Source organism: Silene latifolia, chromosome Y (genome assembly GCF_048544455.1).
Source record: "Silene latifolia isolate original U9 population chromosome Y, ASM4854445v1, whole genome shotgun sequence".
NCBI classification, from domain to species: domain Eukaryota; kingdom Viridiplantae; phylum Streptophyta; class Magnoliopsida; order Caryophyllales; family Caryophyllaceae; genus Silene; species Silene latifolia.
The window spans coordinates 191,047,621-191,058,158 of record NC_133538.1 but is presented as its reverse complement, the minus strand read 5'-3'; the positions used below and the strand labels follow the sequence as shown (position 1 = coordinate 191,058,158).

Genomic DNA, 10,538 nt, shown 5'->3' with positions numbered 1-10,538 from the left:
TTTGGCGAAGCGACGACACCAACCAACAACACCACACAACCACCCTTCCACCGCCATTTCCACCGCCACATCCACCCTCTTTAATTAGGTTAGTTGTTTTTGTTTAATTTCAGTTTATTTAGTTTAATTTGTTAGATTAATTTATAGTTAGTTTGATTAATTTGTTGTTAGTTGGTTAGATTTATTTGTAGTTAGTATGTTTGATTAATTTGTAGTTAGATTTAGTTTAATTTGTAGTTAGATTTAGTTTAATTTGTGTTTGAATTAAAAGGGAATGATTAAGGGGGTTTTTGTGTGGTGGGCCGTGGTGGGGTGGGTGGCGGTTCGGCCGTGGGTGGGCCGTGGTGGGGTGGTTGGCGGTTCGGCCGTGGGTGGGCCCACCGGTGGCAGTTCGGGTCGTGGGGTGGTGTTTGGTGTTGGTAGGTAAGTGAAACCGTCTCATTATCATTAGTATTAAGCTAAGTGGAACCGTCTTAATTAATATTAAGCTAAGTGAAACCGTCTTTTGCATTAATGGAATTAGCTAAGTGGAACCGTCTTTTGGATTAAGAGAAATTAGCTATTAGCTAAGTAGAACCTTCTTTAGGACTTGATTTTGATAAATTTAGTTTGATAATTCATGTTATTGATGAATTGAGGTAGAATAACCTTGTTATTTTTGTTTTTCTTTTCTCTTTTCGGGGTTGTCACACGCTGCTAGGCACCACCGTCGCGCGTAGCTGTTGCTTCTTGTTTTCTTTTCATTTTTGCTTTTACTTGATTAGGTAACCTCCTCTTACCAGTTACCTTTTAAATTTACTAATTTTAGTTCAAATTATGTTACGGACTTTAGGATAGAAGCCTTTATTATGTGGTTGAATTGGGCTATTGATTGACTTAATTAATTTAGTGCTTGATTGTGTTAGTTGTTGTTTGATTTGATGTTGACTTAGTACCCGTTCAAGAATTACTCATTAGGAGTAATTCTTGAATAGTCCCCATTTTGGGACTGTCTTTGTACGTTTCAAGTCATTTAGGTAGTAAACACGTACTTGTGATTTATTAATGAGGAATGAGTTTGGTGGCGATCCCTTTAATGTTCTCCGAATACATGTATATGTGTATTTGGAGAACTCAAGGGAATTGTGCCTTAATTTTTCCTCATTAATAAATTACAAGTGTGTTTGCTAGTGACTTGAAACGTACATTGACGGGTTTAGGTTGGAGTGATAAGGACCCCATTCGAAGATGGATTACTTATTGACAATATTTATATACTTTTTTCATATGTTTATTGTATAATGTGGAGTATAATGTTTAAATTTTGTATGTAATATTATTGTTATTTGTTAAAAATGTTTAAATTACTTTGGGGTCTTCTTTAGATTAAAATGAAGAGATTGGAACGTTCATGGATGTATGAAGGAAGATTAGACCATTCCAATAAGAAAAGACGTCCTACCGCTAGATTTATAAAGGGTGTTAGCGAGTTTATTGAATTTGCTAAACAACAAGATGAATATGACTTGGTAGACAAAAAACTTAGGTGCCCTTGTGCCAAATGCAAAAACCTTAAATACCAGCTTGACATTGTAGTAGAAGAACATCTCATTATAAACGGGTTTAAGCCAAATTATTACAATTGGATTTCACATGGAGAAGCATATTCTCCAATTCATGGACAAACTCACACCCAACAAATACAAAATGATGAGAACCCATATAGAGAGATGGTTGTTGATGCTATGGATTCCACTATTTTTAATAGTGATGACCATACAACTATTTCTGAAGAACAACCGCCACACCCACAAGCAAAAGCCTTTCTTGACATGTTAAAAGCCTCAGAAAAACCCTTGTATGAAGGAAGCAGAATGACATTGTTACAAGCCGCTTCTAGGCTAATTACCTTGAAATGTGAGTTCAATATGCCATTTGTTACTGTTGATGGCATTGCCTCGTTACCTGAGGAATCTTTCCCCGATGATAATATCATGACCCGAAGTTTCTATACTACCAAAAAAGTAGTTAAAGGTCTTCAGTTACCGCATGAAAAGATTGATGCATGTCCTGAAGGATGTATGCTATTTTGGAAAGATGATGCTTTGCTTGACAAATGTAAAGATTGTGGGGCGGATAGATATGAGACAAGTGAAGGAGATACAGTTTTGGTGTTGAAAAAAGGCAACGGTAGTAAGAGGGCCAAAAAGAGTAAGAAACCAATAGCATGTAACCAATTGTTTTACTTTCCTCTCGCACCAAGACTTCAAAGAATCTATGCCACCAAAAACATTGCCGAACAAATGAGATGGCACAAAGAAAACCCACGTGCTCCGGGGAAGATGAATCATCCTAGTGATAGGGAAGAATGGAAACGATTTGATCAGATGTATCCTAATTTTGCCAAGGAACCCCGCAATGTACGACTTGGCTTGTGTACGGATGGATTTGATCCACTAGTAGAAAAAACCCTTATCACGACGCAGTTATCGTGGCGGTTCTAATAGAAACGACGCGAAAAGCCCAATAAATTGGCGGGAACGAAATTTTTATGTATGTAGGAGGTCTATAGTGGCGGTTTATGTAAGAACCGACGTGATAACATAAGCTTTTTACGGCGGTTTCAAGTAGGAAACTCCACCATAGGTCAATTGTGACGGTTCTATTAGCAACCGACGTTAAGAATGACGTTAAAAGTTAATACAAAGTTACAATTTTTTGGGCTAAAAAACCGCCATGATATATTTTCGTGTCGATTTTTAATAAAACCGACTTCCATAGAAAAAATAAAAAAAATTGAAACCTCCAAAAACCCTTTACATTATTATACTTCGTACTTCGTGTTGATATTTCCTTCGTCTTCTTCTTTTTCCTACTGCCAAAACCTCACAATCCCCTCGCAATACAACTCCGGCAACTGTCCATTTCCTCTCCTCATGCCGCACTCGAAAACCGTCCATTTCCTTCTCACGTCGCCGCCGTCAATCGTCAGTCTCCACACGGTCAATCTCCTTGTTATTTAACTCCCGACAATTACCAATAGCTCTCAAAGATGGGATTTTCCCTGCTGCATCCGAAACATGCACCACAAACGGCGTCGGATTTCAATCGATAAGGTCCTTTGCGTCGCTCCTCCTGATTTTCAATATGTTTCTTTCTTCTTTTTTTCAATTTATTTGTTGATTTCGTCATGGATTTGATTTATTATCATTAATTTTATTTTATACTTAATTATTTGATTGTGATTTGATAAATTGTTGATCATTAGGGGAAAGTTATACCCTAATTTGAATGAATTCGGGTTTTGATTTGGGGTGAGGCACTTGTTTAATTTGGATGAAATCGGATTTGAATTCCGGTGAGCCAATGAAATTTGGTTGTAGATTGCAATGAATATCAGGCAGTGAGATCAGAAGTCGATGCTTGTATAAGAGGAAAATTAGAAGTTTCAGGAACACAATGTCACTCATAGGATTGCGAACCTTAGCACGAGTAATTGGGCTCGAGAAACATTGATCGAAATCTATTTTTGCTATTTGTGTTCACAATGTCCGTCAGAACAGACAAATCTGAACTCCCCTGGACGAATGGTGAACACATCAATAAAAGGAGACGTTTAAAGTGTCAAAAAAACAGACAGGAACCGCAAAAAACAAAAATCTGAACACGTCCTTTAGCATTCCATGAGCTAAGGCCATATCTAAGAAGAGTTATTTTCTTGGGTGCAGGTAAAGGATTAGGGGTCCCTGAGGTAGTTGCTTTCCGAAAATCAAAGGCACCACCGGTGAGAGGAGCACCATCGCCAAGTTTCTTGGGTGCAGGTAAAGGATTAGGGGACAGTGAGGTAAAGGCTTTATCTTCTATTTTTAAGTTTTAGATGATAGCTCTTTTAAGGGCTCAACATATGATTTCATTTTATTTTACTCCTGATTTCATTAGCTGTTAAAGTTTCTTAGCTGTTAAAGTTTCTTAGCTTCCTCCCTCACTCTGTAATTTTGGAACACTTCCATAATGATCATCTAGTCAAATTTTCAAGTAGCATTTGTGTATAGCTACACTTTAACTGAGGGTGGTTCTGGTTGAATATTTTTTTTACAAGAGATTTGACAATAAACTCTTGCAAAGCGAGCTTGATGCAAACAAGTTTGACTTGTATGACTGGTTATATGGCCTAACAATCTGCTTTTTTGATATCTAAACCTTAACATGATCTACGTTTTCTACAGGAACGAGTGATACCCTTTGAACATTGTCGACGACGAAGGAGAACGATAACGAAGCCTTAAGGACATTGGATTGTCTTACTGAGGGAACTCTGGTACCTCATGTTCAACTTGCATTCCTTGCGGATAGGGTTCAAAATACAGGTTCGTAGATTGTGCCTTAGGTATTGAAGAGATCTAGTTAAAAAAAGGGACAAGTAAAATAATTTGTCTCAAAGCCACAATTGTTATGTTTTACTCTCCATGATTTCACACGATTTAATTGTGGTGTTCCAAATGGTTTTCTATTTTTGTTTGTTATTTGTTGTTGAATTTCGATTGCAATGCCTTGTATTGGTTTTCCCAAAATTATAAACCCTAATTTCCGAGTCTAATTGATTTTATCATGCTATTAGTCGTCACTTGGTGCATTTAAAGTTGTTCAATTTTAGAATCACGCTTATTCGTCCTAGGATGGCAATGACGTATCCGTTTATTTTTATTTTTTTCTGTAAATCGTCCTATTTTTCATTCATTTCCTGCTGAATTGTTATCATTTTAGTGTATTTCTCCTCTAATTTTGCTTCGTTCTACTCTAATTTATACTACTATGTATGTTCTCTCTTTTTTAGGTATATATATCTTCATTTGAATCTTATGAGGGAGGGTTGGAGAGCAATAAGATGCAAAGTTAAGTGCCTAATTTTGTGTGCTTGTGTAGATTGTCTTGTTTATATGTGAATGACCCAACTGATACAAATCTCCCTCACCAGTAACAAACCAAAAACTTTGGTTTCATGCTCGAAGCTTTACGAGTCTTTATAGTAGTGTAATGGTAGGTAATCCTAGCTGGTTTAGTAGGACAATTAACCAAATGATTGGCCAATAATTTATTAGTCATGGTTTCAAATCAGAGAATTTCTGATAACTTGGTGAATTTTTATCTTGGTGAATTCTATCATATTACTCTCTTAGTTTTGAATATTGGCTGAGTTCGTCTCTGAAATGTATGTAGGAAAAATATTAGTGATTGGCTCTACAAGATGAGCAGCTTAGGAGGACACAGCCAAAGAGTACCGAAAGAGGACCGAATGTATTGACGTTGAATCCTTGCTGAGTTTGCTAATATGCCATCAATTTCAACTTCCTTTAAAATTGTCGACAACCAAAACACCGATTTTATTTGCTGAAGGTAAGTTCTGCAATGTGTGTATTAGCTTTTTTAGTAATTGGTGAAGTCATATGCTACGAATGTTTTTGGTTTATTGCTCTTTCTTGTCAATCACTGCTTGACACCCTCACTGCCACCCGATGCCGTCTGTGGTACCTTTACAATTTTCAACCCACCAGAAGATATAATTAAGTTTAGCAATATTGTGTTAGTCCAATCTGTTGATTTTAATAATGCTGAGGTTGTTTTTCTTACTATTGGTTTGCTAAATTTATTATTGCAGATTCAACAATGTTGATTGACGAGATGAAAGATGATAAAGAGGTGTGGGCTATCAAAAGTATAGAGAACATGTAATGTTGATTAGTTTATTAACTAAGACGTGTATGTGATTATTTATACACTTGGATGTATATTTTCTAACATCCGCAATACTAATTTGTTGGGTCGGATGATACATAAGTTTTTTGGTTGTTCATTTCGCTATTTGGATGGTCAAATCTCTAGAATATTGCTACCAAAATTTTGGTAGCAAATAATTTTTTATTTTTTTTAAATAACTATCTATGGTGGCGGTTTTTCACCAAACAACCGACGTTATAATTACCTTTAGTGGCGGTTCTGCACCAACAACCGACGTTATAAGTACCTTTAGTGGCGGTTCTGTAACAATAACCGTCGTTGTAGAGAACATGTAATGGTGTAATGATATTATTGATATACCTATGGTGGCGGTTTTCAAACAATAACCGCCACTATATGTGAGTTATAATGGCGGTTCTTGTCTAACAACCGACGTTTTATTTAAGTTTATAATGGCGGTTTTGGTCCATAACCGCCACTATAGGCGAGCTATAGTGGCGGTTGTACAACCGCCGCATAAGTATATACGACCCCGTGATATACGACGCACCCAAAACCTTTAAAAACCGCCACAAAAGGTCATTTATGACCGCCACCGTAGGGGGTTTTTGTACTAGTGATCCTTTCGGGAATTTTGGGAGGAAATATTCTTGTTGGCCCGTTATGGTCACACCATACAATTTACCACCTTGGTTATGTATGAAAAGACCATTTATCTTCTTGTCACTTATTGTTCCCGGACCAAAAAGCCCGAAACGTAATTTGGATGTTTATTTACAACCATTGGTGGAGGAGTTGAAATATTTGTGGGAAGTTGAGGTGGAAACTTATGATGTGTCTAAAAAACAAAATTTTCAACTTAAAGCTTCCCTTTTGTGGACAATAAATGATTTTCCCGCCTATGGTATGCTATCTGGGTGGTCTACACAAGGACAAAAAGCATGTCCTTGTTGCATGGAGGAAAGTAAAGCATTTTGGCTTCCCAATAGCAAGAAAATAAGCTGGTTTGATTGTCATAGATGCTTCTTACGAGAGGGAAATCCACATAGGAAGAACAAGAAAGCTTTCACAAAAGGTAAAGAGGTGCTTGATGCCCCTCCAAAACGAGTGCCTCGGGATGAGATATGGAAGACGGTATGTGATTTACCATCCCCTATTGATGGTACCGAGGAAGAATTTAAAGAATTGAAAAAGCAGAAAAACGGTTGGTTTAAAAGAAGCATTCTTTGGGACCTTCCTTATTGGAAGACAATGTTGATAAGATATAATTTTGATGTAATGCACATAGAAAAGAAATTCTTTGAGCAACTAATTGACATGATCATGGATGTAGAAGGTGAAAAATGTGATAGCATTGCTTCTAGAAAAGATTTGCAGAAATTTTGTCATCGTCCCAAATTACACATTCGCGGCGACGGGTCTAAGCCAACATCCATTTTCACTCTCGACAAAGCTAAGAGAAAAGTATTGTGTGAGTGGTTACAAAATTTGAAGTTTGCTGATGGGTATGCATCAGATTTTAGTCGATGTGTTGATCTTAAGAAGCTGAAGTTGCAAGGCTTGAAAAGTCATGATTGTCATGTATTCATGGAGCGATTATTACCCGTTGCTTTGAAACACCTCGTGCCGACAAACGTTTGGAATGCAGTTGTTGAGATTAGTCAATTCTTCCGAGATTTATGTGCCTCTTCAATATGTGTTGATGACATGATTCGTCTAGAAGAGCAAATACCACAGATATTGTGTAAGCTTGAAATGATCTTTCCTCCTGCATTTTTTAACTCCATGGAGCATCTACCGGTTCATTTGCTATATGAAGCCAAAGTTGGGGGACTCGTCCAATATAGGTGGATGTATCCATTTGAAAGGTAATTAAGATAATCTAGCTACTTTTAAATTAAAATTAATAATAATAACTAATCTATTTATTATATGTTAACTTTATTATTAATAAAACTCATCATTAACTTTTATAGGTTTCTTAATCATTTGAAGAAAAAAATTGGTAATAAAGCTAGGGTGGAAGGTTCTATATGCAATGCTTATTTAACGGAAGAGATTGCAAACTTTTGTTCTCTTTACTTTGAAAAACATATAGAAACCAAAGCAAAAAACTTGAATGTTGAGAAACCGGATGAAGTAGACGGAAGTTTACCCGAATTTTTTCAAACTCAAGATGATGAAGGGTGTTCATCAAAGGGGCAAACAAGATATTTGGATGATAAAGAGTATAATCGTGCCCACCTTTACGTGCTATCTAATTGTGACCTCTTGGAGCCATACGAAACACAGTTTGTTAATGATTTCATTCAGAGGAATCCTAATATAAGTAAGGATGATGTTTGGGACAAACATGAGGACCAATTTCCATCATGGTTTCAGAAACATGTAATTGAGTTGAATATTCAAGATGATTTGATAAGAAGTTTGGCTTTTGGTCCTTCAAAAATGGTAAGAACGTGGAATCGATACTCGGTTAATGAGTTTAATTTTCAAACATTCAACCACGGTAAAGGTAAGGCAAGGTGCAATTGGGGGGGGTACTATTTCTTCTCTTGATGACAACGAATACTATGGTATAGTTGAAGATATCTTTGAAATTAGTTATAGTGGACGTGACCGAGCTTATAAAACTGTCTTATTCAAGGTTGACTCGAAGGATAATTCTGTGGCTGGAATGAGAGTACATGAACAATACAAGCTTGTAGAAGTGAATCGTACTAGAACATACTCTAAGTATGATCCATTTATACTTGTACATCAGGCTCATTAAGTGTATTTTTCTACTTATCCAAGCACAACAAATGATAGAAATCAAAATGCGTGGTGTGCAATCTTTAAGACAAAGGCACGGTCACAAGTTGATACAACTTTTTTCCAAGGAGAAAACGTTTCAAATGAAACGCTTTTGTCTCCACCCGATGAAATCAACTATGAGCATGAGAATAAAGATGGTGAAGACATGGAAGAGGAAGAATATTATGATGTGGAAGAGAGACTGCCGGGGGAGGATGAGGCGGAGGAGGAGGAGGAGGAGAGAAGGGAAGAAGAGGAGGAGAGGAGGGGGGAAGATGAGGTGAGGAGGAGAAGGGAGGAGGAGAAAAGGAGGAAGGACGAGGGGTTTGGAGATGAAGATGATTATGATGATGATGATGATGATGATGAGGATGAGGAAGAGGATGAGGATGAGGACGAGGGGTTTGAAGATGAAGATGATTAAATTGGTATAATTTTGTATTCCTCAAGAGTAAATTATTAAAATTTAGAAGTCTGTATAATTTTCATTTATCATTATTTGTGTTAATTTTAATTTGTATTACTGCAGATGGCTGGAGCAGGTCGAGGTAAGAAGCGTGGAGGCGGCTCAGGAGGAGGACAGAGTACGCGTCCGGAGCAGGAGGAGGAGTTTGTGCGGGAGGATCCGATGCGAGACGAGACGGTGACGGTGAGGAGACCGACGCTACCGACGAGCCAAAGACGGGTGCCGATCGGTACACTTCGGATCATCGGATGATTCTTGAGCCGACGGGATTATGGTAAGTTTTATTCTTTATTAGTCTACTATTTTTATTTCTTTTTTTTTTGTTTGTAATTTTACATGATCAAAATAAATGCAGGTTTATGGACGATTGCGTGATACGAGGTGTCACGAAAAGCACGAAGACTAATTTCGTGGGTCCAATTCCTACATCGTGGACACAAGCTTCTCATGCACAAAGAGAGGCGTGGTTCAATAACTTTCGGGTATATATTTTCCGTAATTCTTTGTTTTAGAAACCAAATAATTAATTTTGATAAATTTTTTAAGAACCAAGGTTATACTTTTATTTTATACTAATATGAAATTTTGTCGCTTTTTTTTTTGTAGTTATTATTTGCTTGGTCACCGTCTCAAGAACAGAATGTCCGTAACAGGTACAATGACGTCGGTACTCGACGATATCGGGACGTGATTTGGAAGGTAGTTAGGCGCCCAAAGGAACCAGACCACATGAAAGGTATTTAATTAACTTGTTTTGTTATTTGTATTAATTAGCATATACTCTCTTATATTATAAATAATATCAGTAACTTATTAGTTATGATTTCATATGTGTAATTGCAGGTGACAAGTATGAAGGCTTAATAAAGCATACCAAAAGTGAAGCTTTTCAGAAGAAGTCTAAGCAAGCATCCCTCAACAAAAGAGGAGGAAAGGAAGACGCCGTGAACGAGCCTACTCATTACGCGGGTTCACGATCGTTCTGGAATCGTATGTTGGGTGTAAGTTTGTCTATTATTTCACACTTTTTTTTGGTTTTCAATGCAACATGTTTATTTTATGTTAGATTTTTTGTTGATTTTCTAACATGTATGTTTTTTTTTTCATTCAGAGAGGAAAGAAGAAGTCACAGCCGATTGCGACGGTACCGGAACTGTTTATGGACACGCATTCCAGGGTTGACCACAAAGGGGTTAGAACTTGGACTAAGCCAAAAGACAAGCAATTATATGTAAGTTTTCCGTAACACTTAATTTTTGTTAATTTATTCTCTTTTAAAATGTCGTATATAAGGTGGTTACCATATTAACTTACAACCATTTGTTTAATATTGTAGGAAGCATTTGAACGAGAAAAAGCCGCCAATCCAGAAAAACCGGATAATGACATATGGTATGAGTTGGTGGATGACTTCAAGAAAGGGCACGTGTATGTTACCGGAAGTTCAACACCGGCTTTCTATGAGAAAACGCGTAGAAGATCGACTTCAACAATTCCCAGCAACACGTATCAACCGGGAATTATTAGTCAACTTCAAAGTCAAATAAGAGAGCGTGATGAA

The 10,538-nt window shown here is 37.1% G+C and overlaps 1 long non-coding RNA gene across 1 annotated transcript; it reads left to right on the top strand.

Moving 5' to 3' along the window:
* Nucleotides 1–9,337: 9,337 nt before the first annotated feature.
* LOC141633928 (uncharacterized) lies at nucleotides 9,338–10,193 on the top strand. Its single transcript, XR_012538699.1, has 4 exons — nucleotides 9,338–9,459; nucleotides 9,631–9,713; nucleotides 9,821–9,978; nucleotides 10,089–10,193. It is a non-coding gene; the product is annotated as an uncharacterized LOC141633928 (long non-coding RNA).
* Nucleotides 10,194–10,538: the final 345 nt, after the last annotated feature.